Source organism: Myxine glutinosa, chromosome 1, assembly GCF_964187855.1.
Source record: "Myxine glutinosa chromosome 1, kmMyxGlut1.1, whole genome shotgun sequence".
In the NCBI taxonomy this organism is placed as follows: Eukaryota; Metazoa; Chordata; class Myxini; order Myxiniformes; family Myxinidae; genus Myxine; species Myxine glutinosa.
The window spans coordinates 407,606,506-407,621,412 of record NC_136261.1 but is presented as its reverse complement, the minus strand read 5'-3'; the positions used below and the strand labels follow the sequence as shown (position 1 = coordinate 407,621,412).

General features: G+C 51.4%; 1 protein-coding gene across 2 annotated transcripts in view; it reads right to left on the bottom strand.

The window, feature by feature from the left end:
• LOC137417328 (E3 ubiquitin/ISG15 ligase TRIM25) overlaps nucleotides 1-10,065 on the bottom strand; it is a 33,861-nt gene extending 23,796 nt beyond the window's left edge. The window contains exon 1 of one of the 2 annotated variants that reach the window (XM_068103184.2): nucleotides 9,924-10,065. The gene's annotated coding sequence lies outside the window, so the exon portion shown is untranslated. The remainder of the gene's footprint in view (nucleotides 1-9,923) is intronic. The other variant, XM_068103195.2, reaches the window with a different exon arrangement.
• Between the last annotated feature and the right edge of the window lie 4,842 nt (nucleotides 10,066-14,907).

Genomic DNA, 14,907 nt, shown 5'->3' with positions numbered 1-14,907 from the left:
ATACACACAGAGATTAGTGGAATTATAGATAGATGAAAAAGAGGAAGAGCAAAGAGGTTGTGGTTCATGATCTTTTGTCAAATAGTTTTTTAGGTGCTTCAATGACGATCGTAAAAGGCGAACACGAGTTGCAATCATGCATTATGTTGGAATGTGCCATAGTCTCCGACAATAGTGGGAAAATGTTTTGATCAATTAATCTTTAGCTTTCAGGAACTCCTGGCCAAAGCATGATATCAGCTGCGGCATTTTTTTTAAACCAGTAGACCACACATACAATCACCACACAATAATAATATAATCAACACACAATCATTATATAATCAACACACAATCATAACACAATCAACACGCAATCATTATACAATCAACACGCAATCATTATACAATCAACACACAATCATTATACAATCAACACACAATCATAACACAATCAACACGCAATCATTATACAATCACCACACAATAATAATATAATTAACACACAATCATTATATAATCAACACACAATCATTATACAATCAACACACAATAATAATATAATCAACACACAATCATTATATAATCAACACACAATCATAACACAATCAACACGCAATCATTATACAATCAACACGCAATCATTATACAATCAACACACAATCATTATACAATCAACACACAATCATAACACAATCAACACGCAATCATTATACAATCACCACACAATCATAATATAATTAACACACAATCATTATATAATCAACACACAATCATTATACAATCAACACACAATAATAATATAATCAACACACAATCATTATATAATCAACACACAATCATAACACAATCAACACGCAATCATTATACAATCAACACGCAATCATTATACAATCAACACACAATCATTATACAATCAACACACAATCATAACACAATCAACACGCAATCATTATACAATCAACACACAATCATAACACAATCAACACACAATAATTATACAATCAATACACGATAATTATACAATCAACACACAATCATTATACAATCAACACACAATAATAATATAATTAACACACAATCATTATATAATCAACACACAATCATTATACAATCAACACACAATAATTATACAATCAACACACAATCATAACACAATCAACACACAATAATTATACAATCAACACACAATCATTATGCAATCAACACACAATAATGATACAATCTACACACAATCATTATACAATCAACACACAATAATTATGCAATCAACACACAATTATTATGCAATCAACACACAATCATGATACAATCAATACACAATCATTATATAATCATTATATAATCATTATATCATCAACACACAATCATTACATAATTATATAATCAATTATTTATTTATTCAGTGGTATATTACAACACACTGTTTTTCTTCCTATTTAAAAGGCTTTTTTCAATTTCCCCTTCAACTCATTCCACTTCAAAAAAAATTCAATCTCTTATAATTCTTTCTCACTACATGCTCTAAATTCACATTCATTCCACTCCTCGTCTATCGTTCTTAAACAGATCTCGAACTTGAAAATCACAATAAACCCAATTTGTTATAAATGTTCGTTTCATTAATCATCCACATTCTAAAGTCCCCCCTTGCCCCTCCCCTCCAAAACTCCCCCCAACTTCTCCCCTTCAATTCTCCCCCCTCCCCCCTACCATCCCTCTCCAAATCTCCCCTCCCACCTCCTCCTCAAAGCTGCATCCTCCCCACTTCATCTCCCTTCTATCTCATATCTCCACCTCCCCCAACCTTCTACTTTCCTCTGCACCCCCCAACCACCTCAAACAACCCCTCACTGTGCCTCATCCCATCACCATCAAACCTTTCGTCCTCCTCATCCTTCCCTTTCTTGTAACTCTTCTGTAATCTCTGACACACTATCAACTGCTCTCCCGACCTCCCCCTCTCATCCTTCATCTGACCCTACCCCTCCCCTCCCCTGTCCTGCACCCGATGCTCCCCCTCTCTCCTCATTAACGGTATAGACCTCAACCATCCGGGGCCTTCGCTCAAACCTGATTGATCTCTCCATTCAGGTTGCTTCTGAAAATCCAGACTTGATCTGCTAAACAGAAACTTTCCTCCTTCAAGATGTCTCCGATTCCTTAATATCTCTTCCTGGTTACTCCATCCTCTGGTATGATAGACCTGAGCCTCGTCCTGGTGGTGGGTTGCTATCTTTATCAAAAACTCCCTTCCTCACTCTCCTTGCACTGCCCTCTCTCCACCCCACCCCCAGGAGTATCTCTGGCTACGGCTTCCTTTCCGCTCCCACCTTTTGTTCAGATGTGTTCTGTACCGTCCTCCAAACAGTGATGACTCCATTTACATTTTACTGTCTGACATCATGGACCAACTTCTATCAACTCACCCCAACTCTCTCTTCCTTATATGTGGAGACTTCAACTGTCATCATGCCAGCTGGCTGGGTGTGGGTTCATCTTTCACCAGCCATGGCACCTTAGCAAAGGACTTCTGCGATTTATTGGGACTGACATAATCTGTCAATTTCCCGACCCTGATCTCAGTCAATGGAGCATCTTCTCTTCGAGACTTGGTGATGACAAACTTCCCTGAAAATGTCTGCTGCTCTTCTTCTGCTCCAATCGGTTCTTCTGATCATGTGCTTGTTAAAGTGGACATCTCTCTGGCCATTCTCAGAGAGCCTCCTCAGCGTTGATGAGTCTGGCATTTCACTCAGGCCGACTGGCACGGTCTGGAAGCAGCCATCAATCATCTGGACTGGTCGACCATCTCCACTGCCTCTGACATCAATTCTTCCTGGAAATTCTTCCAAAGCAAACGCAAGCTCTCTCTCATGCACAGATTTATCCCATCTCGTCTTCAGTTGTCTTACCCTTCCTCCCGTTCATGGAACACTGAATCTTGTGGTGAGGCAGTTGCCCTGAAACAACTTGCCTTTGCCTCTTGGAACGCAAATCCAACTGAAGGCAATCTCAGTTCCTTCCACCAAGCTCGGAACAAGTGTGTGTCTACCCTCAGGAGTGCCAGGAAGCACTATCTCTCCACACTCAAGAATGAACTCTCAAACCTGTCTCCTTCCTCCAAATCCTGGTGGCGTCTGGTCAAATCCGTTTCTGGTGTTTGTTCCCCCTCCATCCCCTCCCTTACCTCAAATGGCTACACAGTTGACACCGCACGTGACAAAGCTGAATGCCTCAACTCTGTGTTTGCCTCAAAATCTTGTGTCCCAAACCCATCTCTCTCTGTTCCCACCTTACCCAGTCGAACCCAACTGCTCCTGGACTCTGTGTCCTTCTCTCCTGACAAGGTGGAGAAGTTTTTGTCAGACCTCGACTCTGATTCTGCAACTGGACCAGACGGCATCAGGCCACGGGTCTTAAAATCCTGCTCTGCCGCTCTATCTCACCCTCTCTCTGTTCTTTTCACCCTCTCTTTTGCTCAAGGTCATCATCCAGCATCTTGGAAATCAGCAAACATTACCGCTTTACACAAAAAATGTGCAAAAACAGATCCTTGCAACTACAGACCAATCAGCCTGCTCCCAATTATCAGCAAAGTCATGGAATCCATCATTGCTTCGGATATCAAATCCTTCCTCCTCTCCAATGGCTTGATCTCCGATCATCAATTTGCATTCAGACCAGGTCATTCTACTCTGGACATGTTGCTTCTGCTGTCTCAACAAGGGATGGAGGTCCTCACTGCCAAACAGAAAATCAGAGCTGTCTCCCTTGACATATCACGTGCCTTCGATACAGCCTGGCACCCAGCTCTGCTCACCAAACTCTCCTCCTATGGTATCCATGGAAATGTCCACGCATGGCTTACAGACTTCCTCTCTGGTCGTAGTCAACGTGTGGCCCTGAATGGATTACTCTCATCGCCCCCTTCCTGTTCTGGCTGGAGTTCCCCAAGGTAGTGTTCTGGGCCCTGTGCTTTTTCTGATCTTCATCAATGATCTCTCTGACTCTCTGGAAAATCCTCTCTATCTCTTTGCTGATGACTCCACTCTCTGCCGCTCCATTCCTCATCCCCCAGATCGGCAGTCTGCAGCCTCCTCACTCTGCAGACCTGAACAAAATCACAGACTGGTCAAACAAGTGGAACATGTCTTTCAATCCTGACAAATCATACACTCTTACGATGTCTCTCTGAAAAGACCGACTGGAAAACCCTCCCATCTACTTTCTCAACAATCCTCTCCAAGAAGTTCTGTCGCCCAAGCTTTTGGGTATCACTATCTGCCATGATCTTTCTTGGGCAAACCACATTTCCAATCCGGCCTCCAAAGCCAGTCGCCGACTGGGCATCCTCCGTCGTGCGAAGTCCTTCCTTGGCACACCTGAGCTCCTCACCACATACAAGGCTTTCATCCACAGCTCAATGGAATATTGTTTCCCCCCCTCTGGGTCGGTGCTTCTGCCTCACACCTAGCTCGGCTTCACGCTCTTGAAACAAAAGCTTTCAGAATCATTGGAATCTCTTGCGATGAAGCTAACTCCGAAGGCCTTTCTACTCTGGAAAGGCCATGGTCTTTCTGTCTTCTACCGACTCCTCTCCGGCCTTGCTCCCCGAGCTCTCTCTGTGCTCTGTCCCCCAAATATTCCTGCAGGTCGCACAAGATCTGCCAGCAATCCTCTTCTGGTTAAACTGCCAAAATCAAGACTCTCTGCTCACCTTTACTCTTTCATTCCCCTTTTCTCCCGCCTCTGGAACAAACTCCCCCACTCCCTTCAATCCCACTCCTCCCTCCAGGTCTTTAAAACAGATGTTCACCACCATCTCTTATCCCCCATCCAAAACCTTGATCTTTTCTACCCCCGCTAATTCACCCCAGAGCCACTTTTTTGAAATTCCAACTTCTTTCCTGGAAGTCCTTGCAGTGTCCATATGTTTTATACCTCTCCCACCTCCCCCCCAAGCCCTGTTTGTGTCCTTCCCCCTCTCTCCCCATCTTGTCTACCGCTCCCCTTATTTTGTGTTTTGTTTCTCGGTTTGACTTTTTGTGTGATTAATGTTAGCTCTTTCACGAGCCTCGATCTTGTATACAAAACAAAACAAACAAAAAAATGCACAATCATTATATATTCAATACACAATCATGATATAAACAACACACAATCATTATACAATCAACACACACTCATGATACAATCATGACACTCTGGTGCTGGGCACACACGTTAAACAAAGGTAGGCCACAACGCTTTGGGTTAAGTCGAGCTCTTTATTGGTTGCTCACTCGTCAGCACTGCTGTGCTCGGGACTGCGAGCCCGCGTGTATATCTGGAGGCCACACCTCACCTGGGGCGTGGCCGACACCCACTGGTGCGCGGAATTATGTCACTGCGCCAGCGAGCCATCGTGTCCGCCACACGCGCCCCCCCCCAGAATTCCCGCGCACCTGAAGGGTCAGTTTGCGGGGCAACCGGATGACCCGGCCGAAGTGCCCTCTGATGGCTGGCGGCATCTGGGATGCCTGGATGCCATCTGGGATGCCTCTGGCGACATCTGGGATGGGTGCAGGGCAGGGGGGGTGGCGTGACGGTGGGGTTGGGCGGTGCCGGGGGTCAGCCCGCCGGGGGGGCGGCCCCGACGCGGGGGCAGAGCCGCTGGCGGGGGGTGGTCCAAGTCGAGGTGGGCCGGCTTGAGGCGGTCCACGGACACGTGGTCAGGAGTACCGCCGATGTCCAGGGTGAAATGCTTCGCCCCGGTCTCCAGCACGCGGAAGGGCCCGTCGTACGGGGGCCGCAGCGGTGTCCGGTGGGCGTCGTGGCGGACGAACACGTACTCCGCCGTGCGAAGCTCCGGGGTGACGTGCGTTGGCGGGCAACCGTCGGCACTGGGGCGAACCTCCGGGCGGTCTCCTGCAGGGCGGAGCGCTGCTGCGCCGCGGACCATGGTGCCGTGGAGTCGGGGAGGAACTCGCCCGGCACCCGCAGCGGTTGTCCGAAGACCAACTCCGCCGCGGATGCGTGCAGGTCGTCCTTGGGTGCCGTCCTGAGGCCCAGCAGGACCCAGGGGAGCCTGTCGACCCAGCCGCCGTCGCGGAGGCTGGCCCGGAGCGCGGCCTTCATGACGCGATGGAAGCGCTCGCACAGGCCGTTGGCCTGGGGGTGGTAGACCGTGGTGCAGTGTAGCTGGACGCCAAGCCCCCGCGCTACTGCCCCCCAGAGCTCCGAGGTGAACTGGGGGCCGTGGTCGGACGTGATGTCCGAGGGGGCGCCGAACCGGGCAACCCAAGTGGCAATGAACGCCTGCGCGACGTCCACCACCGTCGTTGCTGCCAAAGGCACGGCCTCCGGCCACCGGGTGGTGCGGTCCACCATGGTGAGGACGTGGGTGAAACCCCGCGAGGGGGGCAGAGGTCCCACCAAGTCCACGCGAACGTGGTCGAACCTACGTTCGGGCACCGTAAATGGGGCCAGCGGGGCCTGGGTGTGGCGGTGAACCTTCGCGCGCTGGCACGCGAGGCACGTCCTGGCCCAATCGCGGACGGCCTTCCGGAGGCCATGCCAGATGAACTTGTCGGCGACCAGCTTCTGGGAGGCCTTCGTGCCCGGGTGGGACAGGCCGTGGATGGCGTCAAAAACCCGGCGCTGCCAGCCAGTGGGCACGATGGTGCGAGGCCGGCCGAGGGAGATGTCGCACAAGAGGGCCACGCCCGCGCCGTCGAACAGTACCTCGGTGATGCGGAGGCCCGTGACGGCGGTCCGAAAAGCCTGGACGGCGGGGTCGGCGGACTGGTCCTCCGCCATCTCGGCATAGTCGATCCCGAGGTGGACCGCATGTGCGACGGACCGGGAAAGGCAATCCGCCACTGGGTTGTCCTTCCCCGTGACGTGCCGGATGTCCGTCGTGTACTCGGACACGGCCTAGAGGTGAAGCTGCTGCCGGGCCGACCACGGCTCAGCGACCTTGGCCATCGCGAAGACCAGGGGCTTGTGTTCGACGAAGGCCGCGAACGGGCGGCCCTCGAGCAGATGGCGGAAGTGCCGGACCGCCAGGTGGAGCCCGAGCAGCTCGCGGTCGAAGGTACTGTACCACCGTTCGTGTGGGCGGAGCTGCCGGCCAAAAAACGCCAGCAGCTGCCAAGCTCCCTTCACCCATTGCTCATGCACCGCGCCCACCGCGTAGACCGACGCGTCGGTGGTGAGGGCGATCGGTGCATTGGGCGCCGGGTGCGCGAGCATGGTGGTGTTAGCCAAGGTGAGCTTCGCGCCCACGAATGCCGCGTCCATCGGCTCAGTCCAGGCAATGTCGCCTTTGCCCGGCTTACCCGGAGGGCCTCGTGCAGGGGGCGCAGGAGCTGGGCGATGCGGGGCAGGAAACGGTGATAAAAGTTGACCATTCCCAGGAACTCCTGGAGCCCTTTGATCGTGCAGGGGTGCGGAAAACCCCTGACCGCCTCCACCTTGGCCGGTAAGGGGATGGCCCCGTGCCTGGTGACGCGGTGCCCCAAAAAGTCGATTTCAGTGACGCCGAACCGGCACTTAGCGGGGTTGATGATCAGGCCATGCCGGCCCAGGCGTTCGAAGAGCGTGCGGAGATGGCGGAGATGCTCCTCATGGGACGCGCTTGCGACGAGGATGTCGTCCAGGTAGACGTACACGAAGTCCAAGTCGCGCAAGATGCTGTCCATAAGCCGCTGGAACGCCTGGGCTGCATTCTTCAACCCGAAGGGCATCCGCAGAAACTCGAAGAGGCCGAATGGTGTGATGACGGCCGTCTTCGGTATGTCCTCCGGCCTGACGGGGACCTGGTGGTATCCGCGGATGAGGTCCACCTTGGAGAAGAGGGACATTTTCGCCAACCGGGTGGAAAAGTCCTGGATGTGAGGGACCGGGTAGCGGTCGGGGGTGGTAGCATCGTTGAGGCGGCGGTAGTCTCCGCACGGCCGCCACCCGCCGCCGGGCTTGGGCACAATGTGCAGCGGCGATGCCCATGCGCTGTTGGAGCGCCGGACGATGCCCAGTCGCTCCAGCGTGGTGAACTCCTCCTGCGCCACGGCGAGCTTCGCCGGGTGGAGGCGGCGCGCCCGGGCATAGACCGGTGGCCTGACGGTGGGGATGTGATGCTCCACCCCGTGCTTGACGGCCACCGCTGAGAAAGTGGGCCGCGTGAGGGCTGGGAAACTGGCGAGGAGGCGGGTGAACTTGTCCGCTGCCGGAAGCGTGCAGATCAACCTTGCCGGGACCGAACCGCTCAGCAAGCCGCTTGGCGAGCCACTCGGTGAGCCGCCCAGGGAGCTGCTCAACGAACTGCTCAGCACGCAAGCAAGCGAGCTGAAGGTTTCGGCTTGGACAAGGCGTCTGTGCCTCACGTCCACCAACAGCCCATGCGCACAGAGGAAGTCCGCTCCGAGTAGGCCCATGGGGACACTAGCGGTAACGAACGACCACTGAAAGCACTGCCCCCCGAACCGCAGCGAGAGACAACGCTTCCTGAACGTGTGGATGGGCATGCCGTTGGCGGCAAGCAAAGCGAGGCCCCGGCCCTCAGCTTGCTTGTCGGACGCGGAGGCAGGGAGGATGCTCACCTGCGCTCCCCTGTCGCACAGGAAGCGACGACCCGAGGAGGTGTCTGTTATGAACAGAAGGCTGCCAGTATGGCCGATGCTCACGGCAGGAAGCGAGCGCCAGCCTGGCCGTTTCCCGACCTGCCAAAAGTACAAGGCGGGCGGCAGGACCTGGCCTTGTGGCCGAACCTGGTATGGAAGTGGCACCAGGTCTGGCCCAGTGGTGGTCGTCGCGCCGGTCGTGACGACGGTGGTGGGCGGGGCGGGGCGGGGCGTGGCGGCGGCCACGCGTGGATCCGCCAAACCTGCGCGGTGTTCGGGAGGATCCAAACGCCATGCCACGTGGCGATCCGAACCACTCGCGCCGTGCGCGGCGCCGGGATCCACGACGGCCGTGCTATATGCCGACCGTGTGTCGTGGGCTGCGAAAAACTTGTCCGCCTCCCTGGCCAGGGCACACGGTTCCGTAATGGTCAAACCGGCCAGTGCAAGCCGCACCTGTACAGGTAGCTGGCGGAGGAAGAGAGCACGGAAAAGGAAATCCGCGTGGCCGTCGCCGAGCAGGGACAGCATGTAATCCATGCGGGCGGACGGTCGTGTGTCGCCGACGACGGGAAGGTCCAAAAGACGGTCAGCGCGGTCGGCCTCTGTGAGGCCAAACGTGTCGAGGAGAAGCCGCTTGAGCGCCGCGTACTTGCTCTCGTCCGGCGGGTGCCGGAGGAAGGACACGACTCGGGCGGCCGTGCCGGATCCAAGGGCAGCGACCACGTAAAAGTACCTCGTGTCGTCCGCCGTGACGCCCCGGAGCTGGAATTGGGCCTCGGCCTGTAGAAACCAGGTGTCGGCCTGCGCTTCCCAGAACTCCGGGAGCTTGATCGCGACAGCGTTGATGGCCATGGCGCGTTCGGGGAACAGCAACGGCTGAACCAGTCGGAGGTCACCAGTGTGGTGCTGGGTACACACGTTAAACAAAGGTAGGCCACAACGCTTTGGGTTAAGTCGAGCTCTTTATTGGTTGCTCACTCGTCAGCACTGCTGTGCTCGGGGCTGCGAGCCCGCGTGTATATCTGGAGGCCACGCCTCACCTGGGGCGTGGCCGACACCCACTGGTGCGCGGAATTATGTCACTGCGCCAGCGAGCCATCGTGTCCGCCACAATACAATCAACACACAATCATTATACAATCAACACACAATCAATCATTATGTGTTAATTAAATAATCATTGTATAACAACTGCTTTTAATCGATCCATCATATTTATTTAATGTTGCTCTTTCTATACGTACGAACGAACGAACAAACCAGTCAGTTAATGACCCTTTTAATAAGAGTATTTTCATATCCCAAATCCAGGAATACATCCCACATTCTATCCATTACCTCGTGTGTTGAAGTTGAAACTTTTGTTGGAGTCTTGATCGAGAATGAAATGAACACTTGAGCGCTAAAATTGCCACTTGGCGAGCACTCGACAAGGAACTCGGAACACTCCCCCCCGCCGCCTGTATAATTCAGTTACGTCAAATAAAAACGTAATGACGTCATCCGAGATCAGTGTGAGTTATCCATCACGAACTCTCAAGTTTTTGTACAATCTGCACTTCAATATTTTTCATATTCGGAATACTTTTAGACGTATATTTTCTATTTAAAGCAAACTGTTTTAATAATTCAAACGTCTGACGTGAACACGTCATGACGTGGAAACAATTTGTTGCTCTCAGGCGAGCAGAACGGGTTTGGTTTGTTTGAAATAGTTTCAGCGAACACTTGAGCAATCGCAGTGCGAATCAACAAGCCAACCACAGTCTAAACCACAGCATTGAACACACTTTATCGGTAATTTGTTCACCTCTTCCTTCAACCATCCCAAACTTTGTCCCTCATTGAGTTCGTCGATTCATTGAAAGTTTCTCCGCACACGGAGCACATGTACGGATTCTCCCAGTGCGAATCTGCTTGTGACGTCGAAGAGTCGAATGTTAGTTACAACAACCTTTTTTCACAATTAACACGAACATTGAGGCCTAATGCTGTGGACCTTGACATGATGACGTCACAATGAATATGTTCCCACGATCGCTGACATGAATACAAGGTTTCCCGCGGGAATTCTTCTGTCCCGTCCAAGTGATGATTCAATGGGAAATTATCTCTTGTTGTGAGTCTCGACCTCATACAATCCTTGGATTAATAAACTTATTATCAGTTCTTCATTAGCAGATTAAAAACACCTCTTCATCCTCATTGATTGCAGTAAAGAACTAGAAAGCATCTAAAATGCACAAACAATCCGCGTCCGCTTTCCATTCAGACTTCTTCGAATGAATGCTAAACATGTCGAAGACAGTAAAAAAAAAAAACCCAAACATGCACCATTTTAGGCGGCCTTTGACCTTTTGATCCAAAAACAAACAATTGACTTCTAGCTTTTGATTTGTGACCCAATTAAGTGACCCAAAATGTAAATTCTCACAATTTCAGACTCGCCACTATCTCTTATCTTCCCCTATCCAAAACCTTGATCTTTTCTATCCCCGATAATTTCACCCCAATTCCACTTTTTGAAATACCAACTTCTGGCCTGGAAGTCCTTGGTGTCCTTGTGTTTTATACTTCTCCCACCCCCCCCCCCCCCCTTCCCACGCCTCCTCCCCCCAAGCCCTCTCCCTCCCACACATCTCCCTGCTCTTAAATGTTGTGTGCTCTCAAGTGTTTGCGTGCTTCCCATTCTCTTGTCTTCCGCTCCCTCTTTTTATATATTTTGTTTGTCTGGTTGATTTGTTTGTGAAGTAAATGTCAGCTCTTTCACGAGCCTCGATTCAGTATACAAAAAAAAAAAAAATTGAACAGCATTTGCATATCGAGTTGCAATATTTGTATATTTGCATATTTGCATATTTGCATTTGCACTAAATTGGGTACAAAGAATCTTACTAGAATTCTCCAAATGTCTGTCTGTCTGTCTGTTCGAAGGTACCGTAAAAACTGCTGAACCGATCGCAAAGATATTTTGGGTGGATAATCCTGGGATCTCCAGGAGTAAAATAGGCTATTTAGTTTTCCCAATTTCAGCTTTGGTCTCCAGCATTCTCAGGTTTTGACTCCCGCATAACATTCGCGTTCGCATAACGTTCATTGTTCTCATTGTGACGATGTTGCTTTCCCGGGTGCCGCACAAACGACTGCACCGATCACTGCACAGCTGCACCGATCGGACTCGGTGACCTCGGACAAAGACCTTTTATAAGGACACGGGTTGAATCCCTGCTTGAGAGAATTCCAAATCGCTCCCCGCCATCACGGCCGTCTCTCCAAGACTCCAACTTACAATCCCACGAGATATGGGGAAAGGACGACCCAAAACCAATGTAAACATCATTAAACATCATTCGTATATTAAAACATCATTAAAAGTAAATAATGACCTCGGCCAAATTTCAAACGCCGTTTAATCTCCACATGAGAGAATTCCACAGAGCTATTTTGGTGGTGTATATGCTAACAGATCGCTGTCTCCATCGATCTTGCCAAGGCCATAACAACTGTTGGCTCAAAATCCTTTAACTGTTGATTTGGTAGTTTTTACAATGAAGGAAACATTAACAATGTTGTTGAAAGTTTATTTTGTGATTAATTTGTGATTGGAGATATGTTGTTTGGAATTAAAAAAGAGATATCGAGTTCAAGTGAATGACGACATGCCGTGATGGTTTCTACTTTCCAAACGTGAACTTCGCGGATCGCCATATGCAGATTCGCCACGGTCCCACGATCGATGTTTCTATACGTGAACGTACCCGTTTGTTTGCGAACAGGTACGTTTTTCATGGAAGTCCGTCACGAACTTGCTGTCCATGTCTGACGTGCGACTGAAGGTGCTACAGGAATGTGGAATTTATTGGTTTCATGCTTTAGCATTCGCCGTATCTGCATTGCCTGTTTGCTTCTGGCCTCCCACCCGTGCTTAGCACGGGTATCTCCCTAGTAAATATAATATAGAAAAAGCAGTATTCCACACTGGCTATAGGTATTTTAAACAGTACCACGGTATTTTAAAGCACTTTCAATGGTTGCTAGAAGACAGGGCAGCATGTATAACCATACGAACGTAATCATAAGACTTTAAACAAACCAAAAAAAATACCTATTTTGGGGAGCAATACCCCCCTAATACCTCCCAATACCCCCTTGATCAATACCCCCACCCTAAAAAAAAAACGTTTATAGAAAGCATCAACGTTTATAAATAGCTTATCATGGCGTTTTCGTGGGAGCAACGACCCAACGGCCTCGACCAAAAGTAAAAATATTATAACCCACAAACACATATTATTAGCTTTTCAAACAGTTGTGATGCTGTTCATAACATTAAACAAAGAAATTTGGAGGAATTCCGACATCCATGAGGTAAGTTTTACCAACAGAACTGAGCGAAGATCTACTGTAATCTATATACCCCACAAGGGTTGGAGGTGTGCTCATTTACCAAGCAGCTAGCTAGCGCTTGCCATAAACAGCCGTTCCTTGAGGGTTTTGAATGGAGTGCTTGCTCGAATGCTTAAACCATTTGGCGATCTCTCCACAAGAAACTTGGTAAATGAACACACACCCAATGTTATTGAGACCCCACCATACATCTACTGTAATCTATATACCCCAAATAGGAATGACCCTTTCTGCAGCTCCCGCAGTGAGCGGGTGTAGGCCTACTTGTAAATTAAAATGTCGGTCGGTGCAGTCAGCCGTCGTAATGACATCATAGATGTAATGACTTAACAGACACAAAACTGCCGCCTCTTTAGTATGTAGAACATGATATATTTTCACTTCCAATACGTTTGCAGTCACTACGACGGGATTAGTGTAATGATGAGATTTACTATAATATTAACGTTACATGATCGTTATTTCGAAAATGATATTACTATCAAATAACCGAGGTTAATTCCTTGCTTCCTTGGTTATTAATATGAGTGCCGAACACCGCTCATCATTGATCATGAACCATACACCGCTTCAATCCATTAACTTTCCATTCACGACAATGGCATTAAAGTGTTGTGGTGTAGCGGTTACCGCTGGGTATACACAATCGCCTTGCACCTACCGAGGACGCGGCCAGGGAGCGATCACCATGCCGGGCTCGTCCAGGCCGCCCGGACAGGCCCAGACACGCCTCTCCCGGGCATGCCCGGACTCACCGTTCCCAGGCTCGCCCGAGCCGCCCGGTCTCGTCTTTCCCGGGCATGCCCAGACTTGCCGTTCCAGGGCTCGCCCAGGACACCCGGGCATGTCCAGATTCGCCTTTCCAGGACTTGCCCAGGACGCCCGGGCACGCCCAGCCTCGCCTTTCCAGGGCTCGCCTAGGACGCCCGGGCATGCCCGCTCTCGCCTTTCCAGGGCTCGCCCAGGACGCCGGGGCATGTCCAGACTCGCCTTTCCAGGGCTCGCCCAGGACGCCCGGGCACGCCCGCTCTCGCCTTTCCCAGGCAAACGCTCCGGCATTATGTGTATATATATATTGATGCCCGATAAACGGGCTTTTCAGAGTACCCGAGTTTGATACGTGCAATAAAGCAACTCGGACGAATTTCCATCTTTGGTCGCGTCAATCCTTTCCACTCGCGTTGGAGCACAACTCCTTCATTGGTGACCCACGACATGGACACGGCAGTTGCCCTTAAACTGCCTACCTTCTGGGAGGCTCACGTGGCAGTTTGGTTCACCCAGGCGGACTCCCAGTTTGCCCTGCGAGGCATCACCGCCGACGACACCCGCTTCCACCATGTGGTAGCAGCGCTCGGCTCCGCCACTGCGGCCCGCGCCCTGAGCCTCCTCCAGCGCCCGACAGCCGCTGACAAGTATGGCGCGATCAAGACGCTCCTCCTCGACGCTTTCGCCCTCTCACCGGCGGAACGCGCACGACGCCTGCTCGACCTGCCCGAGCTCGGCGACACGCGCCCGTCCGAGCAAATGGACTACATGCTCTCGCTGCTCGGTGAGCACTCTCCGGATTTTCTTTTCCGAGAGCTGTTCCTCCGCCAGCTACCTACCCAGGTACGCCTCGCCCTGGCAGGCACGCAGATCGCGGATCCCCGCGCCCTCGCCAGGGAAGCCGACAAGATCTCCTCGGCAGGCCAGCACATCGGGGCGGCTACCTGGAGCCCGCCGCCGTCCGAGGCGACGCCCATGGTGCCCAAGCGCCCTGCGCGGTTGGAGGCCGAACTGCCGGTGCAACTGGCGGCTGCCACGCTGCGCCGACCGCTTCCAACACGACGGCCGGGGCCTCAACCTGACCAGGCGCGGTGTTATTACCACGCCAGGTTCGGACGGAAGGCTCGGACGTGCCAACCCCCGTGCA